Source organism: Rattus norvegicus, chromosome 8 (genome assembly GCF_036323735.1).
Source record: "Rattus norvegicus strain BN/NHsdMcwi chromosome 8, GRCr8, whole genome shotgun sequence".
Lineage (NCBI taxonomy): Eukaryota > Metazoa > Chordata > Mammalia > Rodentia > Muridae > Rattus > Rattus norvegicus.
Window position 1 is genome coordinate 41603799 of NC_086026.1, and position 14139 is coordinate 41617937.

The following is a 14139-nucleotide window of genomic DNA, read 5'->3' on the forward strand; positions in this document are numbered from 1 at the left end:
TCAGGACAATCGCAGGTGCCCATTCTCTCTTCTATGAGATGGACACAACATCCACAGCTTTACCTCATCTCCGAGGGGACACCTGTCAGTCTACCCGGGGCAGGTAGCCTGGGGGGGGGGTTTGCAGCATCTATGTATCACCCCTGCTTTGCAGCGTTTGTCTGTCTCCTCCCAACCGTGGGCTCTGGTAGAAAGCAGAGGCTCTTCCTGTCTGTCCCAAGGCCTACTTCTGGCTTTGAGTGTTGGACCCCAGGATCACCATCTGGGTGGAGCCACAGGAGGCAGAACCATTGCCCAGGAGGAATGGCCAGAGAGTGGGGATAGGCACGTACCATGCCCTACTGGGCATTGACATATGCCATCTTCTAAGAACCTGCACACCAGTCCTTCCCAGCAAGTAGTCCATCTTGTGGCTTCCTGCAGCCCAGCCAGGCTCAGAGTGACCTAGCCATGGCCACACAGCCAGCAACAGTGTGACATTCCAATCAAGGCCAGATGCTCTCGTTCTACTCCTCGAAACAGCAGCCAGACTTCTGGGGCCTGAGAGCCTGAACGGTGTATTCACCATTCCTGTCTAGTGGACAGGCACAATGGCGGATGCCTCTGCACTGACCTCCCTGCTCCCTAGTCTCCTAAATGTATCTGGGGGGTGCAAATTAATGAGTCTGAAACAGGTTCAGAAAGGGAAAGTGCCTTGCTTCTCCTGTTCTCTCTCTCTCTCTCTCTCTCTCTCTCTCTCTCTCTCTCTCTCTCTCTCTCACACACACACACACACACACACACACCAGATGTGGGTTGCCCATGCCTTTCACCACAAACACACTAAAGTTCTTCATAAGAGCTGCCAGTGACATTAAGACATATCCAGTCCCACAACCCCTTATCAGACCCCTCCTCAGAGCAGCTCACAGTCGGTTCTCAAGCGGCACAATTTCATGTGGACCGATATGCATGCATGGCCCTTACATCCTAGGCTTGTCAGGGGACAGTGATACAGATCTGAGCTGAATATATTCTAATGCGGCCTCATCCCAGAATGCCCAAAGCAACCTAATGCCATCCTCTTTTTATAGCATGTCCACCATGCGCAGACACTTTCCAGGGCAAGTTGGCCGCTAACCAAAGGGAAAGGGAGGGTGGAGAAGGAAGCAGTTAAAAGAAGCTGCTGAGAAAGGGTTGTTAGACCCGGCCTGTGAGCCCCAGAGAAAGGGCTAGTTGAAAGTGAAGAAGGGAAGGTACTTATCCAAAGTCTCAGCAAAGCCAGCTGTCTTTGTCACAAAGTCACAGCAATTCAGGTGCCCGCAGCCATTTCAGAAGTAGTAATTCCTTATGGATTTCAAATCCTGCTTCTCAAATTGGACTATGAGCCCATCATAGACTGGAGCTAATGGAACCTCCCAGAGTAGAACAGGGACTCAGAACTTAAGAGTGTTCCTCTGAGTCTTGCAGAGGATCCTTTTCTAGAAGTTGCCCTGCACAAGGGACCTCTTCCTCCCATTCTATCGGCACTCAGTGGCTAAGCACCTGCTCAGTATAGGTACTCCAAGTGGGGCAGGAAGTACAAAGAGAAACAAGAAGGATGCCCTCGTGGAAGCTACATTGGTGACTCCCATGCAGTTGTGAGACAGAGAGAGCCCTCCTACAGCTGTGCTCAGAGCTGGGGTACAATGACGGGATATACATGTGGGCCAGACTGGTCTCTGTCTTCCAGTCACAGAGTAGAGGTCAGTGGAGATACCTGTACAAAACCTGATAGTCACATAGGTGTCCACAGGTCAGAGCAGGACGGGAAAGCCCTTCCAGGAAGAAAACACTACAGAGCTTGATTCCAAGGTCTGGAAGGCCTGGCTGCAATCTGAAAGAAACAGCCATGTGATCCTCCCCTCACAGGGCAAGGTTGCACACATCCACTAGGCCCAGATGCAGTGGAGCCTTAGAGGCCATGGGGTATCATGGCGTGGGTGTGGGAGGGGGTGCTTGGAGGTTGTGGGGAGCAGGTGGTCTAAGAGAAGCTTGAGAAGAGAAGTATGAGCAGACGCTACGTGTCACTCGTGAATGGTGGCTGAATCTGAGATTACCTAGAGCATCATTCCCCTCTCCCCCGGGCAGCAGATCAGGAACAACTCTGTTAGCTGGCACTACACAGCCCTCTTGCTTCAGTAAAGGGTCTGAGACTTTAGAATCCTAAGAAGGAAATGCTCACCCATGAAGCTGCTAACCAGGCAGGAGACATCCCCCCTGTGCATCCACCCTAAGGCCCTCACACTACCAGGTTGTTTGACCCCCACTGGGGTCAAATGGACAAGTACCTCACCTAAACCCAAGAGGGCAAGATTAAAATCCTCTTCCCAGACTGTCTAGATGGCTCAGCAGGTAAAGGTGCTTACCACCAAGACTGATGACCAGAAATTGAGTGCCAGGTCCCATTCTGTAGAAGGAGAGAGCTGGCTCCCCAAAGGTGTCCCTCTGATCTCAACACACACACACACACACACACGCGCGCGCGCGCACACACACACACACACACACACACACACACACACACACACACAAATAAGTAATATAATAATAATAAATTTTAAACTTATTTATTCCTTTTATCCTCGTTATTAGAACAGTCCCAGCAGATGAGAGGTGACTAGGGATGGGTCCAGCCCAGGGCCAGCATCTACTACCGCAAAAATAGAATGTCAGTAGAAACATGCTGAAAACTGAGGGAACATTTCCCTGTGTGGGCCAGTCTATCCACCCGCGGCTGGCACCCTACGGCCACCAGCCGTCCGTGACATTCCATGTGGATCTGAAGCCGTCACTCATGGCCATCTTCACCAGGTGATTCCATGGCTCCTGCCACTGTACCTGTGCATCTGGCTTCAGTTTCCCTGCCCCTGAGTTCCCTGAGAGAGCAGCTCACCTGACCAGAGGGTGTTCAAGCACTGCTTGACCTAATATGCGGAGCAGCTGGCCACGCCCACAGCAGAGTACAGACATGCCCTTCCCCCTGCCACTATTTCTCTGCTTAACTCCCTCCCCAAGGAGGCACGCGCTGGCTCCACCTACCTACGAGCTCACTGAGGCTCCGGAAGGTGAGTGTTATGCAGAATTTCCATTATGCTACACCTTTTCCTGCTCCCCCTGGGGTAGCCTAGCCCCATCAATGCTAAAAATGCTAGCAGGGATATGGGGGCAGATTGGAAGCCTATCCCTAGCAAACACAGCTCATTGGAGCTGTGGGAGGAGACTAGAGGCTTCTCTCTTCCCCCAGTAACCAAGTTCTGCGTATCCAGGGCTTACTCTCTGATGCAAGAACACACGGTATGAGTGCAGCCCACTTCACACCTGGAGAGTGCTGGATAAGTTCACACTGTAGGCAGGGAGGATGTTGTCCTTCACCCTGTGAGCCACACCCTGTGAGCCCCACCCTGTGAGCCCCACCCTGTGAGCCCCGTGTGTTCTGCCACCCAGGTTTCCCTTCCCAGAGCAGAACTCATTATCCTCAATGCCAAAGTACTGGAAACCACCCAACCACTGCCTGTTGGATTCTTCCTATAGACAAAAAGTTCACTTCCAAAGCTGGCCCCCACAGGGTACAAATATTAGTCCTTGCTGCCCCAGAATGAGACTACTCTCTGGGCCACTGAGACCTCTTAGCTCCCCTCTTCTCCTTCATCGTTTCATCTGGTTCTGTTTCCAATGCTCACACCCAGAATCTTAGCCAGGAATCGCCATATGCAGCTGTTGTCTCTACACTCAAGTTCAAGGTCAGCCTGGGCTGCCTAGCGAACCCCTGAGAAGAAGGGGGAAAGAAAAGAAGGAGAAAAGGGGAAGGGGGAAGAGGAGAGGATATGGATTTGGTTCCAGACCCTCCCAGCTAACCTTCCTCTGCCCTCTCTATTGGGGTCAAACTTGTGGTAACCCCGAAGCAAGTGTCTTCAAAGGTGTCCTGCAGCTTCAAAGAGCTTTCAGCTTTTTGAAGTCTCCCCCTGCATCACAGCACCCTAAAAGACTTCAGAGCTGGCCAGTCCACCTGTAAAATGTACTCTCTCTTCACAGAATGAGGCTCAAAACCCACGAGCCTCTGCAGAGAAACACATACTCCTGCCGCAAACTGCAAGGAGAAAACTCAAAACCGTGTCAGACCGAGCTGGAGAGGAGAATTAAAACCTGGGCTCATAAAGAATCCTAAACTCATTCGTTACCCTCTCGCAAACCCAGAGACTTGTACTTTGAGGAAGAAAGGCTTGAGTCAGAGATAAGATTCTGGTTCTTTCCTTTTGGGATGCTGGCAAGCAGCGGATTTGGTAAATTTGCTTGAGGTTGAAAGGTACGTTTAAGTGGTTTTCTGGGATTCCCTACAATGAGTTTCTGTGGCAGGAGGCCTAGAGAATGTAGTTCTGTGGCTTCCTTCCAGGGCACGCAGCCACTGGTTTTACAGCTGTCTTCCTTCACATCTGTCTTTTTCTTGGGTGAGCAGCCTGCACCCAGTTTGGCCGTGTTCCTCTGTGTTTGACTGTCCCTGTATCTTCCTCACTCATGGTCACTCCACCACCTCCTCCTTCTGTCCTCCAACAAGTACAACTTTATAATGCAAAAGGCAGTGTTCCCAGTTGCCCTTTTAAAAAGGACTATCGTTGGCATGTCCTGTGTTTACTGTTTAGGCGTTTTAATGAGGTGACCCTTTCTCCTGTGCCCTTGGATTTCTGCAAAGGCTTCTAGGGCTCCAGGCTGTGGGCGGGAAGGTCTCCCCACCTGGCCTGATTTTCCTCCTTGGGAGGTGGATGTGCTGGGTGGGAGCTTGTAGCAAAGCCAACCAGATCAGTTCTGGTTTCTATTTATGGGATCAATGGGGACTCTGGTCTCAGCCTGGCTTTTGAGGGCCCAGGATGGCTGCCTCAAGGCTTGAAAACAACTGAAGCAAATCTGCAGGAGTGTGCGTGGAGATCCTTGAGCGCCACCATTAGGAGTAGACCAGATCTCTGGCTCCCAGTGACAGCAGTGTGACTTGCCACAAGTGGGCTGGCCAGTCTTGGCTACAATTTTCCCAGATGTAAAATGAGATACTTCTGTGGGACCCACTATATGAGGTTACTGAATTAAATTGGCCCAACAAATGAGAAGAAGACCCTAAAATAAGGTCAGGGTCAGAAGTAGACAGAAAGCAACAAACCCTGAGAGGGAATGCTCTAGGAGGTCCCCATGATCACACAGGAGCCGAACCCAAGGGAGGAGCTAGAACCTGCAACAGGGTTTAGAGGGCGATAGAACCCCTCTAGCTATTCCCTGCCTTCCTTACCCAAACCTTCCTCTCCATTACCCTGTCTATGCTGTGCATGGGACAAAAAGCACACAAGCCTTCCCACACTCACTGCCCACCCAACATCTGCCCACCACCACCAGGAGCTGGCCACCTGCACACGAGCAAGGGCTTTGGGTCCGTCTATGGTTCGCTACTCAGCCCTCTTGCCCCCCCCACTCTCCCCCAGCTTCACAAGCTTTCTCTGATTTGTTTGCTTGCTAAATTAATAAAAACAGCCATCTACTCTCAAACAGCCCCTCCCTGGTGAGACAGCTCATATATTGTTTTGAGGTTTTATTGAAAATACACAGACTGTTCCCTCCGTTCCCCGAAAGGGAAAACGGGGAACTGTTGATTCTTTGTCCCTGACAGTATCTGTCTTCCTTGACCCTGCTCCCTAGGCACCCCTACTGCTTCTGTTACCTCCTCATTAGCACAGTTGTGTGGGTGCTCAAGGGCAAGTATCTACCATTCCGTCTCGGGAGGGGGACTGGCTCCAGAACACAGAACAAGATAGTAACAGAACAAGAGGTTGAAGCAAGGCTCTTCACACATATGCAGTTACTTATCGAGTAGGCAATACCACTAAGAACTCTAATGTACTGAGTTCTCACCATGGTGGAAAACTCTGGGGTGTGGCATGTTTATAGACATTGCATCTGCTCATTAATCAGTATACCAACCCTGTGAATCAGCTACTGTAGTGTCTCTAATAGGTATCCATCACAGACAGCTAGGGAACTGAGCAGTGCATGATGAAGCCAGTTAGACACCCTACCTCATCTCAAGCCTCGCTTGTTTCTCCCCAGCAGCATAAGGTCCAAACTAAAGTCGGCTTCCCAGTGTCCTGAACCTCTGAAAGTGACCTCAGAAACCTGCTGGTGCAAAGTCCCCATCTGTGTTAGGGGCAGAGGTAAAATGCAGACTCTAGCACAGCGTCCTCCAATCCATACAGCATCACTTGAAGCCTACATCTCTTTCCCTCTCCACACTCTCCTCTTCTTATCACCCCACGTGTCTGTGCAACCACGCCACAGACTGGCTGGTTGTCAGCTTACTGTCACCTTAACAGATATCAGAAACAATCAACTTGCTAAGAGAAAGGGGTTGGTTTTGTTCCGTCTCAGAAGGTTTTGTCCATGACCTTGTTGGTCCTGTCACTCTGCCTGTGGCTGACACATCAGGGTGGGGCAAAATAATCACTTCAAGCCCAGGAAATGAAAGAGGAAGAGGAAAAGGCTGGGGTCCTACAATGCTTTCCTCGAATATGCTCCTGATAACCCAAAGACCTCCCATAGATTCCCACCACCCCCGGTAACAACTAATCTAGAGACCAAACCTTAAATACCTGGGCATTTGAAATTTTCAGACCCAAGTTTTCCAGACACCGCTGCCCCCTGCACTTCCAAGACTGAGAGGTCAGATGGCTAGCTTGTGTTCTTTGGGAAGGTTAAAGATAGCATGAACATTGTGGAAGCCACAGAATGCTTTGAGTCCAGTAATGGAGGCTAACAAGAAGCTCACCAGAGCTGCCAGTGGGCAGTCTGATATTGTGCTTATGTGCATCCTAACAGCAGACCATTCTTCCACAGCTCAGGAGAGCACCCCTCTAGCCCATCTGCCCACAATACCTCACAGTCTTTGCGTTCTCACCGCAACTCTTTGGACTCCGTGTTTTCCTCCTTTCCTTCTGTGATGGTTTGAATGAGAATGGCCTCCACAGGCTTGTGTATTTGGATGCTTGGTTCGAAGTTGGTAGAACTGTTTGAGAAGGATTAGGAGGTGTGGCCTTGTGGATGAGTCATGTTACTGGGGGTGGGCTTTGGGGTTTCAGAAGTCCATGCCAGGCCCGGTCTCTCCCTGCCTCTCTGCTGTGGAGCAGACTGATACAAGTTCTCAGCTGCTGTTCCAGCCCCATGCCTGCCTGCTTGCTGCCACATCTATCATGATGGTCATGGGCTTACCACCTCAAACTGTTAGCAAGCCTCCAATTAAATACTTTTTTATAGGTTGCTTTGGTCATGGTGTCTTTTCATATCAACAGAACAATAGCTAAGGCACCCTCCAATTAGATTGCAGAATTAACTTTATGATTATGAATAATAGCTTTTAAAAAAAGAAATTTCTAGATACTAACCGTAACACATTCCATAGCCTGGAATGTTCCTTTTATATCCTTTCCCAAATCTTCTTCGTGTAGACCAAAATAGAGATAGAGAGGGTTAGAAGGAAGGAGGGAAGACACCTATATTACTTAAATCACATGCTATGATTAGCTCATCTACAGGCTTGCCAGATAAAATATAGGATGCCCTATTAAACGTGAACTTAAGGCTGAGATACTAATGTACTAACATAACAAGTATTTTTTTAAGTCTACATTTTGGGGCATTCTGTGATAAATCTGGGAACCTAAGGTACATACAGTCCAGCTCCACTACTTAGTGGGCTGTGTGTTGCTGAGTAAGAAACTTAGTTCTTTGGCCTCTTCCCCTCTACGATGTGCATAATTTCTGCATGTGCTTTATACAGCCTTGTCAGAGAATCAAACGATGTCTGTAAGGGATCCAGAAGCACTTCTCTGTTCTGTAAGCTACTGTTCATACGAGGACTATTTCCCCGTGATTGTATCCAAGGAAAAGCACTACGTAATAAAAGCAACACAAAGAAATGACAAGACCTCTGCTCCAGAACTGCAGAAGGCTTGAAACAAGCTCACAAGTCACTATCACAGAGATGAGTATCACATAGGTAAGATGCACGGTAGAGGCAACAAGGAAATGTTCACGTGCCCAAGAGGGAGGATTCTTCTGGTGTGGTCAGGATGGAGCAGGGCACAAGGCACCAAACATCTTCTAAGCATGGGCTGGTCATATTTTAAGAATGGGTGACAGAAAGCCAAGTGTGCCCAAGGCCCTTCAGCAGCTTGTAGATCAGTGGAGCCAACAGATGGCATGTGCCACATGGACCTATGGAGGTGGCACATGGTCTCCAAGTAGTACAGAGGCTGGAGGAGGAAGAAGACAGCAGGGGTCAGGAGTGACAGTGTCTGTGATAATGTTCTAAGTCTTAAAGAAAGAGCAGGAGTCAATAAGGCAAAGAATAGCCTCTGGGCTGATAGAGGAAGATCATGGGATCCTGCCTAGGGTAGACTTGTGAAAAGGTTTCTCTCAGGAGAGGGAGTGTCACAAAAACGGGCTACAGTTGAGAAAGAGGAACTGCCCAGTTCAGCTAAGGCCTCAGAGAAAAACCTGAAGGCCTTGTTGCATGGCACCGACCATGAGTGCATGAGCAGATTCTGTGATCATCGCTTTGAAGAAGCGTAGAGGACACAGGGGTGGGATGGAGGTCTTGGAGAAGGGCAAGGCATTATAACCCAAGCTAGGAACAGTGACTTCCCAAACCAGGGAGTGGGTGGGAGTAGAAAAGGAGAGACAAGCTAGAGCAAGGTTCCAGAGATTCAAACAGGCTGTCTAGCCATGCAACATGAAGAGAGTGGAAGCCAAAAGGCAACGCTAGGTAGATGGCTGTCTTAGTAACTGAACACCGGGGCCACTTCCCCAGATAGAATATGGAGAAGGAGGAACAGGTCTTGCAGCAGAGATGGAAAGTTTGAAACAGACATGCTGAGCTATAACGGTGAAAGGCAACTGATCGTGATGACTCTGGCACTAGAGATGTGCCTCACTGGTACAGTGCTTGCTTAGCATGCATGAAGGCTTCCCTGTCACTGCACGAAACCTGGCATGGTGGCACACCCTGGAATTCCAACACTCAGACCAGAAAGATCAGAAGTTGAAGGTCATGCTTGGTTACACAGTGAGTTCAGTGCCAACCTGGGATACCTGAGACCCAGTCGGATGTGGGAGAGTTCTGATGGCAGCTGAGTACACTTTTGAATGCATGGTGTGGAGAATGGGAAATACCTGGCATGAGCAAACCTAAGGAGGGAGCCAAAAAGAAAGAGCCAAGGAGGCTGGGAAGGTGGCTGGATGGCTGGGTGGGGAGGGGATAAAGGTCTTGCCTTGCTAGCATGAAGACTTAAGCTCTGATCCCAATCGCCCATGTAAAAAGCCAGGTTTGGAGGAAGGTCTATAACCCCAGATCTGGTCAAGAGTGGGGTAGCAGAGACAGGCAGATCCCAGACTCTATCCTAAGCGGCAAGCTCTAGATTCAATGAGTAACCCTGTCTTAAAATATAAGAGAGGCCACTGGAGAGGTGGCTCAGTAGTTAAGGGTATTTGTTGCTCTTGCAAAACAAAAAACAAAAAAAAAAACAAAAACAAAAACAAAAAAAAACAAAAAAACATGGGTTCAGTTTCTAGCCATAACTTGGTGGTTCACAACCATCTGTAACTCCAGTTCCAAGGGATCTAATGCCCTTACGACCTCCACAGGTACCATACACGTGTGTCACACATAAATGCATGCAGGCAAATATTCTCTCTCTCTCTCTCTCTCTCTCTCTCTCTCTCTCTCTCTCTCTCTCTCTCACACACACACACACACACACACACACACACACACACACACACACACACACACGAAGGAATGATTTCCCAAGGTCAACCAATCTGAAATTCCCATTGTAAACAGACTAGGCTTAAACTCCCAGCACTCTTCTGGACGCTACCTTCCAGGATATATACCTAATATTTATCAACATTAGAGTTTTTATTTATTTACTTTCTAATCCTCCAACCAGGACCAGTAGCCTGTATTCCTAGTGTTTAGAACAGGGTTGGCATACAGTAGGTTCTCCACAGAAATTTTCTAAGTGAACATTTAGATGTCACTAGAAGCCTACGCTGAAAACCAGTTCCACGCTATGGTGATATCCTATCCTGCAATTCTGCGTGGTGGCCAACAGGTGGCGCATCCATGTAAGTGAGGAAAGTAGCAGCTGGCGGTACTCGTGGCTCAGAGGCTCAGAGACTGAGAAGGGAAAAATCACAAAAGTGAGCAATCGATGGATCTGACCTGCAGAAATCTGCATCCATTCCTTTAGCAGATGTCACTAAAGCACCAGCTAGAAACCTTGTCCCGGCCTGTGCTTTCTGGGCCTCTCCGAAATTCAGATTGGAAAAGCAGCGAGATGGGGAGAAGGCAGGCGGGGAGTGGGGGTTCGGGAGGGCGGGGGGGGGGGTGTCGGGAGAGCTTCCTAGGAATTACAGAGTCTAGATGAGGGCAGGAAGGCCAGAGGCCCATGAACTGGGCTGCGGAGATGCAGGAGCGATCTGTGAGCGGCCCAGGCCCAGACTCTAGGAACGCATTAACATACACCAAGCCTCGGTCTGGGTTCTGATGACGCCACCTCCAGCGGTGTGATTCTACCTAAACAGTTTACCTCTTGAACTCAGTTTCTTCACCTGTAAAAGGGAGATCTTAGTAGATCCTGCTTCAAAGGACATTGACAATGAAACAAGAAACGGTTGACACAGCGCCTTGCACAGAATCGCAAAGCAAACTTGGTGGCTCTTTACAAAGCCCCTCGCCTCGTTCTTTATGACACAAACCTAATCTTCTTAATAACCCGGCAGGATAAGTATTTTTATGACCCCGCTTCCCAGATAAGAGGGCTCAATTTATCAGGTTGTTTAACTTGTCTGTAATAAAAAAAGAAAAAAGAAAAAGAAAAGCTCGTAAAGTGAGAGTCTCTGCCAACTTCAGCTCAGAAAATACACATGCCACACTGTGTCCTGTATTACATATGCTGTCATACATAGGTGTCAAGGATCCATGCCTAGCAAAGTTACCTTGTAGCGGAGAGGCAACCAGCACAGATATTTCCCTAGGACAAGCTAGGCATGGAGATGGGAGGGTGCCTGGAATACTACAGAATCGAGGCAGAAGTTACATAGTCCAACTGGAAGACTCTGGAAAGATGGGTTGAAAAGAATGGCCTCTTAGCTAGTCTTAAAGACTGTGTAAGAGCAACCTGGGAGGAGAGGGGGCAGGAGACGCCTTCCATCCCAAGCTAAAGAGGTGACACCTTCTCTAAAACAAGGACCCCCGGCTTTAATGCAGGCAGTGAGCAGTCTTCTGTTCTCCAACCTAAGCTAAGGAAGAATGGAGCCAACACGAGAACCCCAGAGCTAGTCTCATTGTCTAGTCCTCCGGCCTCACACTCATCAACCTGTCATTTTCTTCCAGCACACCCTAGAACAGCAGTCCTCAAACACAGATATGTGTAAATGTCCCGGGGCTTTAGCAAGCTCACCAGGGAAGATGCAGCCTCTGGATTCATCCAAGCATAAACTTTGAGTTCCTGGGGTCTCGTTTTTGTCCCAAAGAGAGTTGTCTGGCCTTCCTCACCATATGCTCCACAGTTCAGGACACCAGGCAGGAGCAAAGGCAGTGAGGTGGGAAAGGCCAAGAAGGAGCATTGGCTAACCATTACACAGGGCTATCACTGAGAGAAGACAAGACTCTGAAGATCTTTTGACAGTTGACACCAGACACCTCTGCTGCTTTCTCCAGCTCTAGTCAACACTGGGACTCGTAGTACATCCCCAGGCTGCTCTCCAGTCCTTCCCCAGCCAGGGCAAGAACTGGGGTGGACCCCTGAAAGAGGAAGTGTAGACTGTCAGCAAAACATCTCTGAGCTTAGCCGGCAGCCTCTCTCCAGCCTGTGAATCAAGCAAATCAGGTTTGCTGCCTATTCTCAGCTAAGAGGACTCATGCCCCAAGGAGACAGGCTAAGAACCACTTCGAACATTAAGCCTCCTCAGCCCCAGCATCCTTCTCTCTGGGAATGTTAGACCAGGGGTTTCTCCATAGCTGTCTAGCCAGATCAAGGAAGGACTTTGCCCACCACTCCCCCTAAATGTACCCTGAATGAGCGCACGCGCGCGCGCGCACACACACACACACACACACACACACACACACACACACACACACACATATACACACACACACACACGGGATAGGGAGGTAGGCAGGGAGGGAAGGAGAGACTATAAAAACATGGTCCTCATAAACTGTCTGCACTCCCAAGGGGATCTTTCACTACTTATTAAAACAAATGCATATGGATGTCCCTGTGAGTTGGGTACTGACCTAGGCACAGCAATGCTACCAGGACCATGACAGATAAATCCTTTCCTGCTCTTTGCTGTTCAGTCATGAAGAAGATAAAATGAGAACTGCATCAGAAAGGCTATTACACGGGGTGTCCAGGTCAAGCCCCTCTGGGAGCACTGCTGGAATGGTACCCTGTGGACCCTTAGGCAGAGGAGTTGATGAACCAGGTCCTGGGGAAGAAGGAAGATGGGTGAACTGGTATCTCGGGGGTACCAGGGAATCATGGGTGAAAGTGTCTGTGGGCAACTCCCAGTGCAAGTGATTTTTTGGGTACAGTAGGGAGCCGGAGAAGATTTGAGGTAGAACAGGTATACAACCCATTCAAGTTTTGAGTAGACTTCTCCATTATAGAATGGAGAAGTCATTGCCAATGAGTGACAGCCATGTCCCCCAAAGCCTAAGTTCTGTGAGTTCCCCAACGCTGGCCGAAGGCAAGAAGAGGGCCTGGCTAACTTCCCACCTTTCCTGCCACCACACAGAGACTTTTGTGTGGATGCTGCTGACTCAAGAGGTAGTTGCGCCCAGATGGCTGTGTGGAGCCAGCCTTCTGGGTTGACATGGTGTCTGAGGAATTCCTGGAAACCCAACCAGGAGCCCACTTGGGTGACCAGTGGGATGAAACATCCTCAATGTTACCCCAAGACAGTGTACCCAGGCTGCTTGGGGGTGCGGGGTGTCCAAGCTGCTGAGTCAAAACCAGTAAGTTAAATGAGCTTGGCTCTGTACAGTTGTCAGGCACCAAGGCAGTGAGTTGACAGCAACTCAGCATGGGGCAACATCCTCCAACCCTAGCCCTAGGCAGCCTTCTATGCAGCTGGTGTTGCAAGGGACGAAACCTTGGCCACAAGCCCCAAGCAAGGCCATCTCAGGGATAACTATAAGGTTCCATGGTACTTCTAGATACAGAATCCTATTGAATGAGATGAGAGATAGAGGTCAGAGGGAACATCGGTTCCCTGGATGTGCCCTTCCAAATGCACCCCTTTCCTTCTTTGTTTGCTCCCTGATAACCTTGGGCTAGCCTCTTTCTCTCGGGCCTCAGTTTCCTTGTATCCATGTAGATTGGACTGTGTAATATCTCCCCATCCTATTCCTCCAAAGAGGTGCCCTTGTTCTTGGTAGCAGAACTCAGAGAGGGTTTTCAAGGGCTCCCCACTCACAGAGGGTGAGAGATAGATGCCTTACACTGCCCACAGTAGGGCAGGTGCCAGAGAAAGAACACAGCAGGGAGATAGACCAACCAACCCTAGGTGCTACTCAAACCCTGAGTGACAGGAAGGTCAACTATGAAGAGCCACCTCCCCTATGATGGAAACCTGAATGGGAGGGTCTACTCCCCTCTCTTCAAGGGGCCAGCTGGGTGAGGTATATTCATTCCTGCTCACCCTGTCTGAAGCAGGCTCAAAGCCAGAGACTGCCTGTGCGCCACTGGGGTCTTCCCCGGCTTCAGTCCCCCAACAGTTAATGCAAATTTAGTGCCTGACTGACAACAGGAGCAACACCAAAACAGTCAACTATTTTTATCTCCAGATTAATCACAAAAAGGCTAGCGCTTCCACCTTCCTTGTGATTAAAAATTAGGAGACCAAACTCTATAGTGGTTCAGGATAATAACCAATCCTGTGAGGGGATGTATGAATAATGCATCTCCAGGCCTGGGCTTCTCTGAGACTTCCTCCCCTCCCCACATGGCCCTAGCAATGGCTCCCTATCTGAATGGAGAGGTAATGAGTACCCCCCTACACACACACACACAC

At 49.5% G+C, this 14139-nt stretch overlaps 1 protein-coding gene and 1 long non-coding RNA gene across 9 annotated transcripts in view; one reads left to right on the forward strand and one right to left on the reverse strand.

The window, feature by feature from the left end:
• Kirrel3 (kirre like nephrin family adhesion molecule 3) overlaps window positions 1–14139 on the forward strand; it is a 539837-nt gene that overhangs the window by 480107 nt on the left and 45591 nt on the right.
• Window positions 1–14139, reverse strand: part of LOC120094325 (uncharacterized) — a 52313-nt gene that overhangs the window by 34809 nt on the left and 3365 nt on the right. The window lies entirely within an intron of this gene.